We start from the raw sequence: 8,948 nt of genomic DNA on the forward strand, positions 1-8,948 counted from the left end.
GCGCACCAAGCTTCCAGTATATGCGTGGGGCTATGCAATTTTGCATGCAGCTATGTTGGTCCGACTGAGGCCCATTGCCACCCAACCTTATTCCGCGTTACAATTGGTTACTGGGTACGAACCTGATGTTTCGCACTTACGCGTATTTGGTGAAGGAATTGTGTCCTAAAACAATCATTTTGATGTAATTATGATTATAATTATTATTAATCAAAAGGGCAAGTTTATTGTTCATTGCTTATATTTAATATTTGATTGAACAAGGTCCAAGGAATATGAGTTAAAGAGAAAGTAATCTAAAGAGTTAGATGTGTGAGACCTTTACTCTTTCACACTCTTATCCTAAAAGGTTCCTAGTCATAGGATTATCACTTGGACATTGATAATCCGGAAAGACTAGCACATACTATGTATGCTCAATATGGAGGATGATATGTCTCTTGTCATTTGTGTGGAGACACTAATACAAGTATGTGGGTGCTCTTAACTTAAAGAGTACACTGAACGCGATCATTAGAGTTCTTGTATGGAGTCTTACTTACATGTCAAACTTGAACTCTAAATTGCAATAATACAAATTAGTCATTTGACCTGAGACACCATAGTTGTCTTATGAGTGAATGGATTATCTCTTGATGATGCAATAATATTGTGTCCCTTAATGGATATAATAGATGCATTCATTGGTATAATCAATTCGGTCATGGAGACATGTGAGTGTACAATAAGGAATCTCTATCCTTAAGTAAATAAGGTGTATGTTCAAAGATGTGATTCAATGAGTCTTTGGCCAAAGCATTGAATGAGATTAAAAAGGAGTTTCTAATCACATTCTAAGAATCACATAACAATGAAAATCACATTAGGGGATTGACATATCAATTCCATACCCCGATGATGTGATTTAGAACATAGTGTTAGAGAAGGACCGTATTGTATTGTAATTCCAATTGAAAAGGTTCTTTGTCATTCTACATTAACTAGGGTAGTCATGATATGTTGCAAGACGTCACTCATAACTTGTGAAGTCCCCGAGGATTAATAAACATTTATAATCCTAATAACAAGGGAGAATCAAAAATGGAGTTTTTGATTCGTAAACAAAATAGAATGGTTTCTATAAACTTCACTGCCTTGTTAATTAGAACCTAAGAGATCGCACACCATATAAGTGGATCCTTGAGATTGTATATGAAGAAGATTAAACAAGAGTTGGTTATGACCAAATAATTAATTAGATTTTTTATTTGAACATAATTAGGAGTTTCGGGTAAAACCGAATCTATTGGGCCTAAACGATTGTCGGGTTTTTTGGTGTGGACTTGGGCTTCACTAAATGAGATTTAAATGAAAGTCCAAGACACATTTTTAGTGCCCAATAGAATGTATGGACCAGCCAATATATTGGCTTTATGAAAGTCAATATTTTTCTTTTAGTAATTGGATTATTTCCTATTATATAAAAGTGAAAGCATGGACATAATAATAAGTGTGTCTCCACACTATTATTTTCAGATTTGAGAGAGAGAGAGAGAGGTTTCTCCCTTGGTCCATTACAAAATTAAAGGAAAGAAGAACACTTGCATAATTTCTTCTTTTCTTTCATCTTTCTTCATCTCTTGATTCACTTGGTGAAGATCCTTAGAGGCCATATCTTTTTGTGGCTCTACTTGTTACATCAAGGAGAATACTACAAGCACAAGAAGGAGTTCTTAATTCAAGGTGCTTCAAGGTGGAGGAAACACACACAAGGAGAGATCAAGGAGAGGAACTTTGGTGGTTCACTTGGATCGGATTAAAATCACGCTCCAAGGGTGAGTAGAACATAAACTACCTCTTTGTTCTTCCTTACTATGCATGCTATGTTTATATACATATCACAATAAGCCAAGATCATGGGTTAAAGGAATGGATTTTATGTTTAGTTAGTAGTTTAATGGTTAAACTAATTCCGCACTAATTAAAAAGTTTTGAAATCCATCCATTCCTTCATTTGGGTGTGCAGTTTTCATGCCAATTGCGCCGCCACAACATACAAAAATGGGTCCTCAACGAAGGATGGTCATATATGTCGGTTATGAATCCCCATCCATTATACTCTTTTTAGAGCCCTTGACAGGCGATCTCTTTACCGCTAGATTTGCGGATTGTCACTTTGATGAGACAGTCTTCCCGCCGTTAGGGGGAGATAAGAACGTTACCGTTCCTGATGAACGACGTGAATTGACGTGGAATGTCCCTACTATGTCTCATCTTGATCCCCGAACCACACAATGTGATAATGAAGTGCGAAGAATTCTAGATCTACAGAGTGTAGCCCAAAATATGCCAGACGCTTTCTCTGATCTAGCTAAAGTGACGAAATCACATATACCTGCTGCAAATGTGCCTGCAAGGATAGATGTCCCTGTAGGACGCGTCGCCCCAGATGGACGAGGTACGACCATGGCGGCTAACCAGTCACATGTCCCTGCCCAGAAGCGAGGTAGACCACTAGGTTCGAAGGATTCTTATCCCCGGAAGAGGGTAAAACTGGCACAAACGAATCCACTAGACATCGCGATCTCAACTGATCCATCTCACGAGACAATTCCGGAAATTATGGGTCCGTCCTAGAAGAGACGACGTTGGGGGACGCTCCAACGTCTGAACCCACTCCCGAGAATAGAGAAATCTCGGTAAATTATGCATGCTTAAGTGAGATCTGGAATCGGAATGAGATTATCATAGATGATATATTTGTATTCGCAGTAGCTACCGAAATTTTAAATAGCGATGACATCGAACCTCGCTCTGTTGATAATGTCAACGTAGAGACGACTGGCCAAAATGGAAAGAAGCAATCCAGGTTGAATTAGATTCCTTGACAAAGAGAAAGGTGTTTGGGCCTGTCGTTCCCGCACCTCCCCATGTTAAACCTGTAAGATTTAAATGGGTATTTGTAAGGAAGCGTAATGAGAAAAACGAGATTGTGAGATACAAGGCTCATCTAGTGGCGCAAGGATTTTCTCAACGCCATGGGATTGATTACGAGGAGACATATTCTCCCGTAATGGACGTTATAACGTTCCGCTACCTTATCAGTTTGGTAGTTTCCAAAAAACTGAGTATGCAGCTAATGGATGTGGTCACAGCTTATCTTTATGGGGATCTTGATACAGAGATATATATGAAAGTTCCTGAAGGACTTAAGATACCCGATGCAAATAGTTCTAGACCATGGAACACGCTCTCCATTGGTTTGAGGCGTTCACTTTATGGATTAAAACAATCCGGACGGATGTGGTATAACCGTCTAAGTGAATATTTGATCGGGATGAGATATGTAAACAATGAAATATGCCCATGCGTGTTTATTAAGAAAACAAGTTCTGGATTTGCAATTGTGGCGGTCTATGTCAATGACATGAATCTGATTGGTACTCCTGAAGAGATCAAAGAAACCGCAGAGCGCCTGAAGTCTGAATTCGAGATGAAAGATCTTGGGAGAACGAATTACTGCCTCGGCTTGGAGCTCGAGCACCGTGCTGATGGCATTCTGCTTCATCAATCAAACTACATCCAGAAGATGTTAAGACGTTTTAATGAGGATAAAGTGAAGCCCTCAAGCACTCCCATGGTTGTTCGAAGTCTAGATCCTAAGATAGATCCGTTTCATCCTGTAGATGATAACGAAGCTAGAGATATTGGCACCAGAAGTCTCATACCTAAGTGCAATAGGCGCATTATTGTACTTGACTCAATGCACTAGACTAGACATTTCATTTTCTGTGAACTTGTTAGCTAGATATAGCTCTGCGCCAACACGCTGCCACTGGAATGGCATAAAAGACATTTTTCGCTACCTTAGAGGTATGACTGATATGGGCTTATTCTATCCATCTGCATCAAGAAATGGATCAAACCCCCTTGATCCTCAGAATGATGCTCGCCTTGTTGGATATGCTGATGCAGGCTATCTATCAGACCCGCACAAGGGGAGTTCCCAAACTGGTTATGTCTTTACCATTGGGAATACTGCAATTTCTTGGAGGTCTACAAAACAGACTCTTGTTGCTACCTCTTCGAATCATGCTGAGATTCTAGCTCTTCACGAAGCAGTACGTGAATGTATATGGTTGAGAGCCATCACAAAGCATGTTCGAAGCACATATGGACTGTATTCCACCACTGATGAACCAACCACTATCCACGAGGATAATGCTGCTTGCATTGAGCAAATGAAGATGAGTTTCATCAAAGGAGACAACACCAAACATATTGCACTGAAGTTCTTCTTCAATCAGCAACAACAGGAGCATCAGAAGATTGAAGTCAAACAAATTCGATCTGAAGACAATCGTGCAGACCTCTTTACCAAGTCACTATCAAAGTCTACATTCCAGAAGCATGTACAAGGTATTGGTCTACGTAAATTATCTGAATTACCTAACATGTAATTTTCCGGCGGAGTCGAAATCAGGGAGAGTATCCCGAAGCATACACACTTGACCATCGTGTACTCTTTTTGTCCTTCGTCCAGGGTTATTTTGTCCCACTGGGTTTTGTTACCTGGCAAGGTTTTGACGAGGCACATCTTTGGCATGGTCACCCCCACTTACTGCATCCTGAAGATGCTTTGATTTGACATATATGCATTTGCTCATCTTTTCCCTTCGACCACGGGTTTCTCCCACTGGGTTTACCGGGCAAGGTTTTGGTGTAGCAACTCTAATGCATCCCTTTCGTAGACATACTATCTACTTATGATGCTGATAAAAAGACTTCACCTATCTCTGTTGTGATACGACTACTCCATATTCACACGCATTGTGCTCTTTTTCTCCTTCGACCAAGGTTGTTTTTCTCCCACAGTGTTTTTATTACTTGGCAAGGTTTTTGACGAGGCAACTTAGAAGCGCTCAGCCTAGGCAACACTATTGACATGAAATATCCAAGGGGGAGTGTTGTAAATAGTTATGGCTAATATCATGTAAATAGATGGAGTCATATAGCTAATATCATGTAAATAGATGGAGAGTCATATATGCCTTTCACTATAGATTAGTGATTGATAGGATTGTGAATAGGAGTAATGAACGTTGCTATTAAACGTTGCCTAATTGTATACATCATGTACTCCTATATAAACCCTCTCATGGTGAGATGAATATACACACTCTATTCTCTGCGTCATTTCTCTCTTCTCTCAAACTCCCTTACTTTTCATTTTACAACAAATCCGTTATATATAACCCCACAGAACATGCTACACAAATTTTACTCATGCATGCACACTGAGGAACAAAGATTGAGGTTATTGTGCCAGTAAGTGAAAGAGGTAGCTAAAAAGAGGAGAAAAATTACAAGTTCAATCAGTTACGTCCACAGATGTTTACATGTTATGTCCTGGGAAAAAAACATGTAAAAGCTCATATTCCTAATATGAAAATCGGAGGCAAATGTGAAACAGAACAGAATCAAACCAAAAACTGATGAGTACATCCAAATAAAATGTTATGTAAAATAGCAATGACATCCATCTTGCCAAATGAATCCCTTCCAGGACCATTGAACATGTCTTCAATTTCGGACCACTGAACATCTCTTTGTGCTGTTTCTTCTTCACTAATAGGCTATGGACCACTGAACATCTCTTTGATCTTTCGATCTCTACTTTCTCTGTCACCAAGAGTCAACAAAGTTCTGGAATGATGATCCGGTTTAGTAGGTGCCTCTCTCTGACCTGTATCTGCACCAGATATGGAGACTATTAAAATGTTAAAATGTGCACTAAAGAAAGAGGAAGCAAAAGAGAAAAGATACAAGACAGACTAACAAATTTGACCAAAAAAAAAAGAAAGAAAGAAAGACAAAGGATGTTGATGACATCGTAGACATACCTTGGAAAGAATTGAAAACTTCTTCCGCTTGTTCATCACCATTGAACTGAACGTTGTTATGGCTAATTCAGTCTATGGAATTAAAAGCTGCAAGGTATTTAACCACTGAATTTGCTCCGACTCTGGCATTTTCCGAATCCATACTTCACCATAAAGTCTGCTAATTGGATAATACCATGATGATCATCTTCTGGGCAGAGGCAACAAAGGAAGAAGCATGATTTGGCCTTTTCTGGCTTCCAACAAATCCCAGGACAGAAAGTCAATAAAGTCCATGTGAAATAATAGGAATAAATAAGCCAGCATCAGTGTATCTCACTAATTATCGTACAATACACTTCTCGATCTGATATTGAAAATATCAGCTAGGGGCAGAAATTTAAAAGAAAGAACTAAACTAAAATGCAAGATCAGTCATCAGAGCAAATTAATCTAGAATGAATATAATTGAATAATATATCATCTGTACAAGGACACTGTTTTCAAATTTTTTTTTTTCCCCCTCAAAACTATACATTTGTATATATGTAATTTGTACTAGCAGTGTCCTGAAACAAGGAAAAAAAAAACTCATTGAGATGAAGTATTTTCTGTGTAATTTTGTTAGTTTCACAAACCTAATATCAAGAATCAGTTGATTAACAAAAACTAAATAGAAAGAATGTTCAAGATTATAAATGATAACAACAAAAAAACAAAAAACAAAAAGAATTTAAATATGATATTTTATTTCAGGTTTCTTGGTGAATGTACTGATGGTGGGTGGAGAACTCATTTGCATAAAGATTAGCAAAACAATTGAATCAAAGATATTATTGAAACATTTTCACAACTAACATTTTGGACTTTTGGACTAGTAATTTGGAAATGTATTTACGTCATGGCCATATTTTTTAAGACCTGATAGGAGCATAATTATGCGATATTGATAACGTTAATCTCTATGCTTTCTTTGTTAGTTTAGTGTATTTTCTCGTTATTTACGTTGTTTACTTATTTTATAGGTATTTTGAGCAAAGAAGGAGAAAAGAAGTAAAAGAGGGACTGAAAGGCAAAATCGGCAAATCTGCCTGTGCAGATCAGTCAACTTCGACAGACCACTGAGACCAGCTCAGAACGATTCAAAGGATGATCTTTATATTGACGGAAAGCCTTGGATGTCTAGTTTCCAGATCTTTTTACGGCTCATCAATATCATTTTTCTAGAGGAATTTATGGCCGATTTAGTACAAGGAGGTCATACTGCGCGCGAATCTGAGGTTGGACGGGAATTTATGTTCCGAAGCCCAAATCACACTGAGAAGCCCAAGGACGATTTTGTGCTTCATATTCCGACTTATGATGGACAAATGGCATGATGTGAATGGTTGGAATAAGTCATCAAGTTCAAGAACCAATAGGAAAACTCCACCTAAGCACGTGAACCCTAATTCTCTTAGGTTTTGGATTTCCTACACAACAAGAAAGATGAAGGCAACCTCTAAGCATATAAAAGGGGATCAATCTGCAGCTTCTCTTCTCTTCTCTCCTTTCTTCTCTCTTCCTCCCCTTCTTTGTTTTGTTTTCTTCTATGTTTAACTAGTTTTTATTAGTTAGGGGGCTGCTTGAAGCCCCAAATCATGATTGTAAACTTACTATGACTTTCAATTAGTTTTGTTTATTTATTGGATGAGAAATCTCATCTTCACATTGATGATTCCTTTACATGTTTTCTTTGGTGCGCAACTTAGATTGCATGTTTAGGGTTCTATTGCTAAGAATAATCATTGCATGTGCCTTGCTTCGAGGCTTCCGTTGAGAGTTCTAGAGTAGTAAATTGTCTATAAGGCAAGTGATTAGGTTCCTAGGTTAATTGAGACGCGGCGTACTCAAGATGCCTTGTGATGTCTCGTTTTTCTATTGCGTAATGATTTCTTTGTGTTAAATCTAGAGTTGCGTCAACCTAGGTTGCACTTTAGAAAATAGGTTAGGTGTAGAGCGTCTCTCACCTAGCATACAAGTAAGGAAAAACAATAGGTTAAGTCAGGCGCTGGGTTAACCTGAGCATCTTCATCCATAGATAGATGTAATTAGGTTGAACATGATTAGTTTACTTGATTGATTGGTGGTGGATGCAATTCCTCTAACTTGTTTTATCTTTGATTTTCTTAACCCTGAATCAAGTCTTTTTATTTTCGGAGTCATTTAGTGTTTCGTTTTTATTTAATTAGTTCGTCAACCAAAACATCTTCAAAAATTATCAAACTTTGTCAGTAGTTAGTTTAACATGTTTAGAGTCTGTCTGTAAATTTTCGTGACATTTAGAGTAGTTTAGAGTTGTCTGCCAATCAGATCTTTCTAACTGAACAGTTTAGGATTTATTTTGTTTTGAGTCTTTAGATTAGTGATTAGACCACAATCTCTTGCGGGAACGATCCCTACTTACCTATACTATTTTCGACATTCTTGTGGGGTTAAGTTATGGGCATTTTTGTGCATCTATTTAGGTGGATACAAATAGCCTATCAAGACCTTTCAATGAAAAGAAAAAGAAAAAAAAAAGATCAAAAGGAAGAAAATAAAGAGAAAAGACAAATGAAGTAAGTTTATGAAACAACATCAACATACCTCTCCCCCTGGAAGTAGTCAGATGCAGAGGTTGGAAATGACAAGTTGGTGGTGTTCTTCACATACAAGTGTTCTGATGTTACCCATTTTCTCACAAACTAGCTTTTCCAGATTTGGTAGTTCTGCAACATGTTGATGGCAACAGTACATGTTGTCATTGACGGCCATGCCTTCTTTCTTTCGGAACCTCTCATCTTCTTCTGCTTAAAGTTGGTGTGTCTCTCGGACCTGTCTCTGCACCAGATATGGACACGTCCAAAATGTTTAAATTTGCACCACAGGAAAGAGGAAGCAGAAGAGTAAACTGAAGAAAGAATATAACAAAACAAAAGACAAAAGATTTTAATGACGTCATACGGACATACCTGCATAGGAATCAAAACAGCCTGCTTATTCATCATTGAAACCAACATGTCCTTAGCTGGAGAATTGAAAATATGACAGCGTTCCACATGCGAG

The 8,948-nt window shown here is 38.1% G+C and overlaps 1 long non-coding RNA gene across 1 annotated transcript; it reads right to left on the bottom strand.

Annotated features, from left to right (window-relative positions):
- Nucleotides 1-5,567: 5,567 nt before the first annotated feature.
- On the bottom strand, nucleotides 5,568-8,719 carry LOC133708808 (uncharacterized). The gene is made up of 3 exons (XR_009846103.1): nucleotides 8,490-8,719; nucleotides 5,883-6,114; nucleotides 5,568-5,731 (listed from the first exon to the last, which is right to left on the bottom strand). It is a non-coding gene; the product is annotated as an uncharacterized LOC133708808 (long non-coding RNA).
- Between the last annotated feature and the right edge of the window lie 229 nt (nucleotides 8,720-8,948).

The sequence above is a fragment of the Rosa rugosa genome, chromosome 5, assembly GCF_958449725.1.
Source record: "Rosa rugosa chromosome 5, drRosRugo1.1, whole genome shotgun sequence".
Taxonomy (NCBI): Eukaryota; Viridiplantae; Streptophyta; class Magnoliopsida; order Rosales; family Rosaceae; genus Rosa; species Rosa rugosa.